Genomic DNA, 15639 nt, shown 5'->3' with positions numbered 1-15639 from the left:
CTCGTCGTAACGATATCGATTGTGCAGTACTATGGACGAAATATTTTCTAGCTGGGTGCGAGATATCTCGTCCATGGTATCGATATCGTTACGACGAGATTTCTTGTCTGCGGTGTTATGAACGACAAGGAGATAGCGAGATTTTTAGTCCATGATAGGTATGATAAATATTATTGCGAGATATTTCGTTCGAGGTAGCGAAGAGGTTAGGATCCACTTGGACTGACTGGATATTATATATGTACATATATATATTTCTTATTGCGGTTAGAGCCTCCTTTATCCGAATTTTTATTTTTATTTTATAAATATCGTAACGTTCAAGCATTGTATTACTGCCAGCAGATAATGATTTTTCAGTCAATTGCAGATAATTATGTTAAGTTTGAATATTAATATAATGGAAAAATAATAGTTCGAATAAATCTTGCTGTATATGTATGTATAAAGATAGAAATTCTTCTTTGAAGAATAAATGTAAATGTTTATACAACTCTGTAGAAATTCTTCTCTGATATTTATAAACTTTTTCGTTTTGCACAACTTTTATAGTAAAATAAGAGAATTCTTTGAAAAATAGTATTTTATACAAGTTTGGTAAAAGTTTATGCAACGTTATAGTAAACTGATAAAATAAAAATATATATTTCTTTTTATTAGTTTTCCACATAATTTTCCAAAGTTTAATGAGCATAACTGTATCTCTATTACCTATATTTCACCATTCTGCTTTGTTTATTAAATTAATTCTGTTTATTGCACTTGACGCGAGTGATTTCACAAACGGTAATGCTACACTCTAAAATTAACTTTACCAACACATAAATTAATTACGTTACATTCATTTCATTGCAAAATACTATAAAGCAACGACTGATGATTATGAATTTGTAAAATCTCTAAACGTATAAATAAGTGAGTTTGAGTGAATTTAAATACATATCACGACTGATATTATCAAACTATTTATTAGTATTTTGCTAATATTAGTAAAAACTATATATTAGTAATTTGCTAATATTAGTAAAAACTAATATTAGTAAAAACTATATATTAGTAATTTGCTAATATTAGTAAAAACTATTTATTAGTAATTTGCTAATATTAGTAAAAACTATATATTAGTAATTTGCTAATATTAGTAAAAACTAGTATTAGTAAAAACTATGTATTAGTAATTTGCTGATATTAGTAAAAACTAATATTAGCAAAAACTATGTATTAGTAAAAACTATATATTAGTTTGAAGTTAGATCGACTGATCATCACGAGAAATATAAAATACCAAACAAGATGAAATACTCCAAATTTCAGCAACCCAAGATCGCAATTTCTACGGTCACTGATAAGCCCAACGATAATCCAACTACTTGGGAGTTCAATAATCCAACTACTTCCAACTGCTATAATTAAATAAAAGCTCGAACCACTAATTACATTGGACACACTGTGCACAGAGAATTACGATTCAAAATAAAGATCAAAGCAAGATGCAAAGCACGGCACGACACGGGAAACCGAAGAAGTTCACCTCTCGCATGAAACACGAAGTCAGGGATTCGGTGAACCTGGGTCCACTTATCACATTCCCCCTCTGACAGATGGTCGTCTTACCCTCGTCGAGCGTTCATAATGAAGCGCTCGAGGCCCAGGCGACAGATAGAATTCTCTCTCTCGAAGATTTACGTCGATCTTTTGTCACGTATCGATCCCAATTAAACAGAACGAAATTTATTACTCGTTTCGACGTTTCTTACTAGCCGAGGGACCATCGAAGGCCGAGAGCGTTCGAAGGACTTGTTCGAGTAACCTTTCCTTTCTATCATTTAATCTCGCGCGATCGATTTCTTTTTTTTTTTTTAATTATCTAGTCTCGTGTTTTCTTTTAAAGACGTCGTTTCGTTTGAAAATTAAGCTCGATTGGGGAAATTGAATGAAAACCCGAATGGGGCAATCTCACAGCCATTTCATTGTATATCTCGTATAAAAACAATTTTGTTATCTAGTTTTTGATTGACAGTGCTGTGATGGTTTTGGAAAAAAATTTTTTTTTTTTTTTTCACTGAGAATTGGCTTTGATTGTGACGAGACAATATAAATCAATGGCGATATAAATTTATTACATCGTTAGTGAAAAAAAGAAAATAGGAGAATAAGATTTGTGCGGAATTTTGTCCGGCAAAATATAATTGAATATTTCACTGTGTGCGAAAATTTTGAAAAAAGACTCGAAATGTTTTTTGGACTCTTCGTTTTGGTAAAAGAAATTTGATCGAATATTCATTCAAGTTTATTTACCAGGTGAGAATATTTTGAAATATTAGAAACGCCAATATCAACTGCGTTATTAAAGAATGATTATTAATGTACTGAACATTGTCGAAAAGAAACGAAAAATGAAAAAGAAAGAATGGAATTGCAATTAAGCGATACAAAATCTCGAGTGAAAGAGTAAAACTATTTATAAAATAGTTAATATAGTTAATAAATTTATAAAATACAATAGTTAATAGTTTATAAAATATAATATTAAAATAGTAATAATATATTATAATAATAAAATATACTATTAAAATAATAATAGTAGTATATTATAATAATAAAATATAATATTAAAATAATAATAATAATAAAATAGAAAAAGTTCTTTAGAGCGTGTTTTCATAGTAGTGTCGTTAACGTTGCGCGTAAAAAAAGAATAATAATAATATATTATAATAATAAAATATAATATTAAAATAATAATAATAATAAAACAGAAAAAGTTCTTTAGAGTGTGTTTTCACAGTAGTGTCGCGCGTAAAAAAAGAATAATAATATTATATTATAATAATAAAATATAATATTAAAATAATAATATAATATAACATTAAAATAGTAATATAATAATAAAATATAATATTAAAATAATAATAGTAATATATTAATAAAATATAATATAATAATAAAATAGAAAAAGTTCTTTAGAGCGTGTTTTCATAGTATTGTCGTTAACGTTGCGTGTAAAAAAAAGAAGAAGAAAATAATCTCGTCGGACGTTGTTATTTTATTCCAGTTATTTCATCGTGCAAACTGGCGATGGCTGATAGCTAAAAGGATTCATCAGGATCAGTTTTCTGCCGCGGAAAATACGTTCTCGTTGTGTTTTCCCTGCGATAAAAATCTTCGAATCGCGTCGGCTAATCGTCAGAGAATTAAGAAAAATTGGAACTTTCGCCAGTTTGATTTATTTATGAAATCTGGCGTGGCAAGTTGTTCTAATTCGCTTCGAGAGCTCCTAATCGACGAAGAGTCGACAATCCAATCGGGTATTTATCGGGACAGAAAGAAGTATAAAGAAACGAATGAACCGAATGAATCAACTTTCTTCAGAAACGCTTCTGTTGGAGTTCAATCACTCTTCCACGGTTCCGCGATTAGTTTTTATTATCTGTCCACTTTTTCCTTTACGGCTGTGCTCTGGCAAGTGGAAACGACGAGCTTCTTCCACGAATTATCGTGAATCTTCTATAGGAATAATGAATTGGCTGTACCGAGTCGAGACGATTTGTTTCACTTCAACAGAGATAAAGTGTCTCCGGATATATAACAGTTTTCTTTGTCACTTATTTACCGTAGTACGGAGGGAAATGAATAGATTTATGGTCGAGAGATTGCCGGTTTTCGAACCATTGTGAACTTTGTGAAATTACACTGTAGGTGCATTTTCTATAATTTGTATAATTTTCATTAATATATTCGAGATCATTTTCTTGGAGCAGAAGAAACTGTCTTCAACATCACTGGTTTATTTCACATTTATTTTTAGGTTTTTATAATAGTATTTGGTCGAATGGCTTAAATAGAGTGAACGTTTAGCTCTGAAATAAACCGTGCTTTCTTCTTCTTTGTCCCATTTAAGATTTACGCCTTAATCATTTGATTAAATTGTGAACGATTTAAAGAACAATTATTTCTTATCGTGGAGATTTTTTATATTTTTTGTAGAAAAAAATAAATGCATTATCTAAAATGTAAATTTCATAAATGTAATACGTTCGTATTACTCTATGAACAGATTAAGGAAAACAAGTCAAATGAGACACTGATATGAAAAGAATAGTGTTCGAAGTATATGTTAACTAGAATTAAGAATAGTATTTAAACTAAACGGAGGAACAGACAATTCTCAAATTACAAAAGCTAACATTTCATTCGTTTCAATTCAGACCACGTTATTGGCCGATTACCTCGAACAATCAAGCCACGCCTTCATTTATTGATGCTTTAACATTGAATATTTTCCCGAGTGACGTTCGTTCATGTCAATATGAATCACAAAGAGTTCTTCATTCCTTCGTTTCAGCTTAACAAAAGCAAAAAAAAAAAAGGAGAATTTATTAAGAGAATATTTAATAATTACAAATTATTATTGACAAATAAAATCAGGATCTATGATTAACAATTTGATGTAAACATAAATCAAACATAGTTTCACTCGTGATATTTGATAAATTCATTAATATTTATCAGCATAATGCTTTTCAGTCATCATTCACAATGATCAAACATAATATAAATCAATCTGTTGTTCGTTTGTTTAACAAAATATACTATAAAATATGTAAGATCTTTAAAATGCTGAGGCGCGAGTAGAAGCCAACAAGTAGAATAGGTATAGTGTCTGGTCAGACTCTATAAGTAATACTTTAATCTAACCCAAATTAAACTAGTTTCGTTCGATATCTGCTCTTTAATAAATTAATCAATATTTATCAGAATATATGCGGCTTTCTTAGTCGTTGTTCGTAATGATTAGACACAAATCATGATCTATTATTTCATACTATCACAGATATAATATTCATATACCATAAAAGATCATTCATAGTATCAAAATTCATAGTATCTATGAAAGATCTTTGAATGCTGAAACGCGAGAAGCCAGCAAGTAGAATAGGTATAGTGTCTGGTCAGACTCTATAATTAATACTTTAATTAATACTCTATAATTAATACTTTAATCTAACTCGAACTAAACTAGTTTCGTTCGATATCTGGTCAATTTAGTAAATTAATCAATATTTATCAGAATATATGCGGCTTTCTTAGTCGTTGTTCGTAATGATTAGACACAAATCATGATCTATTATTTCATACTATCACAGTATACTTTCATAGTGTATGAAATAATATTCATATACCATAAAAGATCATTCATAGTATCAAAATTCATAGTATTTATGAAAGATCTTTGAATTATGCTGAAGCGCGAGAAGCCAACAAGTAGAATAGGTATAGTGTCTGATCAGACTCTATAAGTAATACTTAAATCTAACTCAAACTAAACTAGTTTCGTTCGATATCTGCTCAGTTTAATAAATTAATCAATATTTATCAGAATATATGCGGCTTTCTTAGTCATTGTTCGTAATGATTAGACACAAATCATGCTCTATTATTTCATATTATCACAGTATACTTTCATAGAAATAATATTCATATACTATGAATATGATATTATCATATACTATTCATAGTATCTATGAAAGATCTTTGAATGCTGAAGCGTTAGCCAGCAAGTAGAATAAGTACCGTGTTTGATCAGACGTCGGCGCACAGATGTCTATCGACTCAGCCGTATAGGGGGCAGCTGTCGGCAACTTCGTAGCTGCGTACGGTGCTGCCATTTCCGAGGAACAACGGTCGTTCGTCGAACTACAGAATTCCGGAGAAACGTAGTGTAGGATAAAATAAAATGGAACATCTAACCAAACTAAATTTATGCGGATCGTTGTCTCAGATAAATGTGTATTGAAAACAATTCGAATAAGGTCCAATTCTATTTTAAATTTTTTTTTAGAATTCTTCCTCGTACCAATAAAAAAAAATTCTTTCCTTTTTTATTTGTGAATTAACAAAATTTTTATTGACAATGCGGATTTTATGCATTGTTATGAAAAATTGGGGAAAATACTTATAGAATGTAGGACATATCATAAGTAGGATATTATATAAATAAATTATTATTCCTATTAATGAATTTTATGAATTTTCAATCTCCTCAATGATGATCGTAAAAATTTCGAATATGAAATTTACGTTCCCAGTTTAATCTGTATGTGGCGATATTAATTAAATTTTAAATTTGCAAATTGAATATCGTCTTTCGATAACGAGTTTTCGAATTAAAGTAATTCGTGATACAATGACGAGATAAGTAACAAGGCACTGTCTGAATCAAAATGATTTGGATTCGAACTTGAATATGTAATCAAATCACTTGGCGTTAAGTTTCTTGAAATCAAGTAACTTGATTGATCTGAACCTGCACTGTTTTGTAAAGAGCGATAGCGAGAAATTTGTAGCGTTAGCGACCATTCGTTTTCGTTCACATCAAAATGCAAAATTTCCCGAGGGAATATTTCACGTCCATTTGTTATCAGGTCGTTCATCTATCAAGCAGATCTATACATCAATAGATCGAAGACAATGCTTTGGAAAGAGAAATAAATCCTTCGTTGAAAAAAAAAAAACAGAGAAAAGAAGAGAGGAAAATACTATAAATTCTGTTTCGGTGTGAACAGACGCATAAATCGTTCATTATAATCAGACCGCGAGTGTTCTTGCAAATTTAGATTTCAACGGAGCAGAACTATAGAAATGGAATAGAGCTAGAGATTTGGATTATTCGCTAAATATTGTAATGAGTACTATACTTAATCTTACGAGTATTATAGGCATTCTATGCATTTCTGTGGCTCTAAATTTTACATTATTAGACTGTATTTTAGTATTATATTATCCACAGATTGATAACACATTGCCACGAAATGTAAAATTTTATTCTTATACTATTCTCTTTATTCATCTGTTTTTATCTTAGCATTTCGGAATAAATAAAATATTCAACTTCTTCAACAAAATGTGTCTTTATATTTCATACTGTCCATCGAATGTCTTTTACTAAATATTAATACAACTATTCAAATACTGTTCGTGTGCGGTTTCTTAGTACTGAGAAAATTGTATATCGAAGTGATGATCACAACTTTGTCGCATTTGTGTAGATCATTCTTTCTGCTCTAATAATTCTGCATACATACTGCTATAACGTGTAAGAAGAAAACAGCGTGTCTATGCTATAGTCTATAATATAGTAGTATAGAAGAAAGAGTAACAGTAACGAAGAAATGGCGAACAGATAATAATATAAAATAATATTGAACGACAGTAACTGTACTTTCAATAATTCTATATGCATTTTAATTCCAAAGCATATGAAACAAATTATTTTAGCTTCAATGTGCAATTTGGGTCAAATGTTGTCACACGCAAACTGAGTCATGTCAATTATGGATACATGTGTTTATATATGTACATACATATGTACATACAAAACTAAAACTAAATTTTTCACAATTAATCGTACAATTCTAAAGTTATTTATATATGTACATACATACATATAAACTATATAAAACTAAAGCTAAATTTTTCACAATTAATCGTACAATTCTAAAGTTATTTATATATGTACGTACACACATATAAATTATATAAAACTACAGCTAAATTTTTAACAATTAATCGTACAATTCTAAAGTTGGACTCACAATTCTAAGTAGAAACGACCGATTAAGAAGTATTCTATAAATTACGAAATTTATAAACGATATGAGGAACGTACGATATGTATAATACATGTTATATACATATGATGACAATATGATAAATATAACGTATAATGCAATATACAGTACATATGATGATACACATAATACACATAACTGTAGCCCAATACACGTCTATAGTTCTTTTCTTGGCACGTCATCGTCTTCGTCTTCTTCTTGAGCTTCTTCTGCACCATCTTCTTTCTCGTGAGATAATCAATAATTTATTACATACTACAATAAAAAATAGCAGCGAGTAGCGATAATCGTCGCTGAGATAATCGTAAAAGAGCTAATGAGGCAACGAGATATTTGAGATGAGCGCAGGGAAGTAAGAAGGTGCAGGGAGGAAGCGAGGAAAGGAAAGCTGGATGGAAAAGTGGAGGGAAGAAAGAGGTTAAGGGAGAGGAAAGGAAAGCTGGATGGAAAAGTGGAGGGAAGAAAGGGGTTAAGGGAGAGCAAACGCTGTAACCGTTCTCCAATGCTTCCACGCTAACGAAAGTCTGCTGTCTCTCGTTCTCTTTCAGACGCTCGGTCGCCGTCGCTTCGGAACCTAATGCAGCGGAAGTAGACTTCCAACTATATTACCCCTAATCACATCGAGGCGTTCCGCTTTGCTCGCCGCTGCGCTGTAATTTCGGCACGGATCTACAGTTTACAGGCTGACGTCGTTCTTCTACCTTGAATCGTAGACGTTTTCGATTATCCTATCTTGAGAGCCGTCTGATTTCCGTCAGCATCAGTTTCTTTTTTTCTTGTTTTTTTTTTTGGAATGAACGCTTCGTCCTTCGACTCGGCCGTTGACAACTGATCGAATGTTCCAACTTTGAAAGCAGCTGTTGTCAAACGAGTTCGGAAATGAAAATTCGCAATGTGGATAATTTTACGTGCATAATATATTTTTTTCTTAACATTACGTCCGAGGATAGATGTGAAGATCGTTTCCGAAAAGCAGTTTTTATAAATTCATAAAAGGAATTTATAGAATGTTTGTAAAGCAGTTGTATCATAGAATGATAGAGTGAAAGTTTTTTTAAAAAGTGAGTAATCGAGTGAGGCGCGGTAATTAGTCACTTTAGTGTCCTTGGAGAGTTTGAAGAGCAAACGATACGAGATAATTCACGATTATGTGTTGTAGAATGGAATTGTATTTGATAATTTTTAAAACTTTTAATTTCTTGTATTTAAAAATTTGTTAAACTTTCTGCAAATCCGTGGTCTAGTTGTGACATTATAAACATCGTCAATTTCTTGGAATCAAAATTTAAGAAACAAGTGATAAGAAAATATACTATATTTTTTTTTTTTTAAATGCATAGAATATATGTGACGAGAGCGATGGAGATTACATTCTACTAATGTTTATCTCAGAGAACACGTTATCAACTTGTGCAAACAATAAATATATTTACTTCAAATTAAGACATTACATTGTCAAGTATGTACATATGTACGCGGAAATCACTATCAGAGATAGATAATTAGACTAGTGCCTCAAATATTGCAAGTTGGGCAGCGTGATACAAAAAGACAGTGAATCAGATTTAATGCGAATAATTTCGATTCGAAGAAAATGTCAAACGGTTGCTCTTGTAATTTTATGTTTATAAAACAGATTTGTGCTAGATACGTTGGCAATCTCGTGGCTCGTTTGCATATTCATAATTACTGATCGTTGCAAGTTAGAATATATTCGAAATTCTAATCAATTTCCGTAGCAATGCATAACAATGCAGAATCATTCTGCGAAATATCACATCTAGATTGAAAATGTACTCTTCAAATTTCATTTTGCTACGTAGTTGTATGATTGATTATTAATACTTTTTTTTTTTTTTGCTCTGTTAAGTACTGTAATATTTTTTTTCTTCCATTGACATGTTTTTTTCTATTGGTAACATGATATTTGTGTTTCAAAACACGCATGACGTCATACGAATTTATTTTATAAATACGTTTATACGAACGAGTGAAAGTATTGACTTGTACTACTGAAATATTGATTCGTACTACTTATGAAAGATTTGAATCAACGTTGCACCCTTATGATTTTGTTAAAAATTATAAATCGGCACCTTTAACTAGTAACGTTCGAAAATATAAAAATTTTGACTGAAAAAAGGAATGACTAATTTGAAATAAATCATTGGAAGAATTACAGAATTTTCTTTCCTTGCATCGTTACAGTAGATTTATCTCAGCATTTAGCTTATTGCTCACATTGTGCTCCATGATACACGAAATATAATATGTATGTTCTCAAGTCAGATGATATCGTCTGAACAGCTCTCTAGAACAATACGTTTGTCAAAGTTTTGTTCATCGAATATTAATGACCAAACAGGCCCTGCGTGTATGAATATAAGAAGATTCTGAAGTTCATGAAAATTCATCGACGTACGCAAGGATAAGTGGAAAAAGGGCAAAAAGAGGGGGAGAGAGAATAAATTTCACATAAAATGCATACTCTGCTTTACACAGGAATATTGAGAAAAAGAAGAAAAGAAATAAAGATATGTTTGTTGAATTAATTAACGAGATGGGTAGATACGGGAGATGATTACGCAAAGTGATTATAATTACTCTTTCGCGTTTAAATCGTTTTACATAAAACATTAAAGTACCATTACGTAAGATTAGCTGTATGAAATATTTAAATATTATTATCGTGACGTCGGAGAGTTATATGAAACAGTCAGTTACTTTCGTGAAAATGCAATGAATTTTAATTTACGCACTATCAATTTATCATTAGTCACGTTGTGGATTATCGATTTTTAGCGAAATTGTCCTCCGAGATTATTAATATTTATTTATGGTGAAATGAATTCGTCAAAAAATACTGTACTGTATTTCGTTGTATTAAAAAGTTATTCGTCAGTCATTATATTGTTATAAAATAGTGGTTAAATATACAGTATAATGTAATTTTATTTCACTTTAAAAAAATTTCTAAACTTTCTGCTATATATTATAAAATATGAGACAACGGATAACATGAAGCAAAATTTTTTTATATTGAATACAGATTCTATAAAACTCTATTTTAAACATAAAATTTAATATGAAATGAATATTCACTGTTTTAAATTATTCTTTGAAATGAAGCAGGAAATGTTTATTATTTCACGAAATTATTGTCTCAGTACATCTCATTTATCTCTTTGCTGCTCGTAAAGAAAAAAGAAAGAAGGAAAATGAAGGAAAAATCGCATATTCGTGAAATATTTTATTACATTCTTCGTTACTTCGGAATTTAGGAGATTCTCGCTAAGAATTTAATCCGCTTATCAATAATTTCGGTATTTAGGAATTCTTCTAATAAATTTATCATCGAACGTGGAAATTTATAATTAATTATAATTAATAATATTTAAGCAACTAATTGAAAAATAATTTATACAAATAATTGGCCAGTGAATTATTTGACTGTACTATACTGACTGAGTGTTTGAAATTTGCGAAATGTGTCAAGGGTTCTATCGAGCTCGTTCAAAATGTAATGTACATTATCATTCTCACGCGGTATTCATCTTACTTAATTACTTTTGTAAGGGACCTTATCGATTCTCAATTAATATGCAATAAGTTACTTAAACTCGTCTATGTTGAACGTACTTCGGTCGAACCCACTTAAAATGACCAAGTCAAATTTGAACATCTAGTGGAACCTTTCAAGAATATTGTCGCGTTGTCGCGAAACATTTTGAAATTTACAGCATGATCTAGAATAATTATAAAAGAAAATATTTCTAAGACATTCGAAATTATTTTAAAAATCAATTTTATCCTACAGTAATACTAGCGAGCCATAATACTTGTACGTCTAAGACGTACGACTATAACGTGCCGTATCCTAATTTTTTACAAAGTGCATGCAACACGCACGTACTCATAGAGGATTTTATGGCAAGTGCTAAATTACTTCAATAAGTTACTGTATAATTCACGCGCACTTCGTGTTCCATGTAGAATGCAAATTAAACGAAACTTTAAACTCTAATTTTATTATTATATAGTGTATATTATATAGCTATATGTTATATATAGTGTTTATAATTTTTAAATATAATTTTATTGTCATATAGTGTATATTATATAACTATATGTTATATATAGTGTATATAATTTTTAAATATAATTTTATTGTTATATAGTGTATATACATATATAGCTATTGTTATATAGTGTATATTATAACTTATAATATATTATATATAACTATAACTATATTATATAATATAGTTATAGTTATATAACTATATAGGTATATATTATATAACTATAGTGTATATTATATAATATAGTTATAGTTATATAACTATATAGGTATATATTATATAACTATAAGTTATATAATATATACTTATATAACTTATAGTTATTGTTATATAATATACACTATATAACAATAGCTATATATGTATATACACTATATAACATATAGTTATATAATTATAGTGTACGAAACGCTTCGAAACATCTTTTTTCATAATAAGTGTTTTAATACCTTCTATCTATACACTCTCACCTTACAAATCTAACCCGTTTCATCGTCGTTCGATCCTTCTCTCGTTTCGAGGGTTTATGTCAAGCACAGGAGTCGTATTTACGATTAACTCAGCCACTTTTTCGTCGGAACTCGTAACTATGGTGACGCAGTTCTTTCTCCGACGCCAATCGGAGAAATCCCACGATTTCTGGTTTCCAAATTTCACGAACAAACCCTGGCACGGGACATGAGGATGAAATCGTGTCGCCTCGAGGCTGATTATTCCTCTGTTATTTCCCTTTCTTTCACTTATCTCGAGACGGGACACTCGAACAAGGCTTATCTTCCATCTTCCATTTCTTTTTCGTTCGACGTTTTTGCATCGTCCTTCTTCGCAGTTATTTCCCAGGACAGCTGACGTTTCGATGAAATTATTATGGACGAGACGAGGTCGTGCTTCCCTTCGCTACGCTTCTCTCTCTCTCTCTCTCTCTTCTTTTTTTTTGTTCTTTGTGTCAGATTTTCTTTCGCTTATCGTAGCTTTTTGTTCCTTCGTTGCCGTTTCTCGAGAAGACGATCTTCGTAGACAGATATTATTTTGAAATAATTGTTTATATTATTTTGAAATAATATAAATAATAGTAGATAGTTTTACTGCAGATCGGCGTGTGCATTAGATCAGATATAGAGAGAAACGATGCGACGTTGTTGGTAGTTCGCGGTGGCGACGATGCGTAATTTGGAATTTTGATTAAATAGAGGGCGATTCTCTCATTAGTTAACTGGAAACATAATATTAGCGATCGTATATACAGCAGATCGCACGTTCTTGTTTTACACATAAATACATATTACACATATTGTAGGTCTCAGATTTGTACTACTGTAAAAGAAGATGACACAGGAATTTGAAAAAAAATAAAAAAGGAATAATTTATTAATAATTTATTAATAATTTAATTAAAATTATAAAATTAAATGGCAAAGAAAGTAATGGAGAAAGTAGGATTAAATTGTCACGTAAAATCATTTTGTACCTGAAAGATACTCTACTTTTGAAGTAGTATACTATTTTTAACTATTGCTAGAAGTAGTACATTACTTTTACCTAGAATTAGTATCAGAAAATAATCATTCGCGATAATGAAATAAAGTACAGTAGCAGTGAATTTTAATAGAGGTATTATAAGTTTCATGTTCGATCAGGTATCGATATAATTATGTTTATTTCATGCTTTTATATTTCATTTTCGTTCTAACAATAATAATATCTAGACTTTTATTAATAACATATTTATGCACTAATGTGAAATTAAAAAATCTCCAATTTATACAAAATTATACTAATTATGTTATATTTATGTTAAAAATTACATTATAAAAATTAGTTATACAAAGATATAAAGTATAAAATATAAAATTTATAATTCGTTTCTTTTTACTCAGTATAAACACATAATTCTATTAATAACATATTTATGCACTAATGTAAAATTAAAAAATCTCCAGTTCATACAAAATTATACTAATTATGTTATACTTATGTTAAAAATTACATCATAAAAATTAGTTATACACAGATATAAAGTACAAAATATAAAATTTATAATTCGTTTCTTTTTACTCAGTATAAACACATAATTCTATTAATAACATATTTATGCACTAATGTAAAATTAAAAAATCTCCAGTTCGTACAAAATTATACTAATTATGTTATACTTATGTTAAAAATTACATCATAAAAATTAGTTATACAAAGATATAAAGTACAAAATATAAAATTTATAATTCGTTTCTTTTTACTCGGTATAAACACTATTCTATTAATAACATATTTATGCACTAATGTAAAATTAAAAAAATCTCCAATTTATACAAAATTATACTAATTATGTTATGTTTATGTTAAAAATTACATCATAAAAATTAGTTATACAAAGATATAAAGTACAAAATATAAAATTTATAATTCGTTTCTTTTTACTCAGTATAAATACATAATTCTAGTTTTATTTTATTCTATTTTTACATTTGTCGCCATTTCTAGAGGACAATCCTCTTCTCCCCTCTGCATCGACCTCTGTTCCGATATTAGGACTGCTTTTAGTCCCCGATAATAGATCACACGTGTACGTAACACGTGGTATTATCACCGCAGTCTAATCACATTGCTTTCGACTTGATTAACAAGAGAATCAGTCCTATCTACCGTTCCTTTCGAATTGCGCAATATTGCCGCTGTGAAATCCATCTCGATATGACGTATCTCCATATCGAGGTCCTCCCCTATCGGATCAAAATCATGATTAGCGAGAGAACAACCACATTCGCCACGTGTAGACAAACTATTGACGATCCTCCGTGTATCTCTCCTTTACCGATTTACGCAACAAGAGCAAAGAATCGTGCTCCTTTGAGGTCTATCTCAAATTCGCGTGGGACTGCAAAATGTCCCGTGACAAAGATAGAAATTGTGAAATTGCGGTGAAATGTCGGCACGGTATGGATGCTCTCGGTGTTCTTCGACATTTCGACTCTTATTTTCAAGCCCGGCGCGGAAAGCCTTGGTTGATTTAATTACGAGTCCAGTGCACCAGCGGTGGTGCACTTTGAATTAGAGATGAAGATCTGCCGGTGCACGAGGAGGCGATTCTTGAAATTGGAGCCTGAACCGACTGCGACGCGACGCGATGCGACGCGATGCGATGCGATGCGATGCGATGCGCGTCACGGCGATCTCGTAAATTTAAAAGTTATGTAGGAGGAACGTAATGTAATTAACATCCGGGGAGGGAGAGGTCGCACTTTTACCTCGGTATTGTTCTTTTCTTTTTTTTTTTTTTTAATGAATTAAACACGGTAGTTGACGATTCAGCGCGTTTCTAACGAAGGTTCTTTGTTTAAAAAAAAATATATATATATATGTACGTATCAATACAAAAAAAAATATATATATGGACGTCAAACGTTCATTTTGATTTTTGTTACAAAAATTTTTCATTATACGTATCTCGTTATTTTCTACGTTGATGAACATTTCGAGGGAATTTTATAAATTCAAATGGATATTAATACGAGAAGATTGTTCTTTTTTTTTGTTCTTCTTCATCAAAATTCGTCGATCTAAAATTACTACTGGATCGTGGCGATATAATTTCAGTATATAGTGGTACAGTGTATAGGAAATAAGAAAGGTAACGATGACGCAAGTGCATAAATATTATGGATTATTATTTTTAGGATTATTATTCGTTCTCTGGCCGGTGGAACTCGTTGGGAAAAAAAAACAAATATCGGGGGTTTCGAAGTATATTATGCGTGTTTCGCGTGCTGCGCGCTATCGTCGTGCATGTTTCGTTGCAAACGGAGATATAAAATCGAGAAAGGAACAGGGATCGTGTGCGAAACGAGGCACAGCCATATGGAAATGGTAACATTACACAGGAATACGGTTTCGTTGTCGATAAAATAAAGAACAAGGTGGAGGGAGGA

The sequence above is a fragment of the Frieseomelitta varia genome, unplaced genomic scaffold, assembly GCF_011392965.1.
Source record: "Frieseomelitta varia isolate USP_RPSP 00005682 unplaced genomic scaffold, Fvar_1.2 scaffold_258, whole genome shotgun sequence".
Taxonomy (NCBI): Eukaryota; Metazoa; Arthropoda; class Insecta; order Hymenoptera; family Apidae; genus Frieseomelitta; species Frieseomelitta varia.
This window is presented reverse-complemented; position numbering follows the sequence as displayed.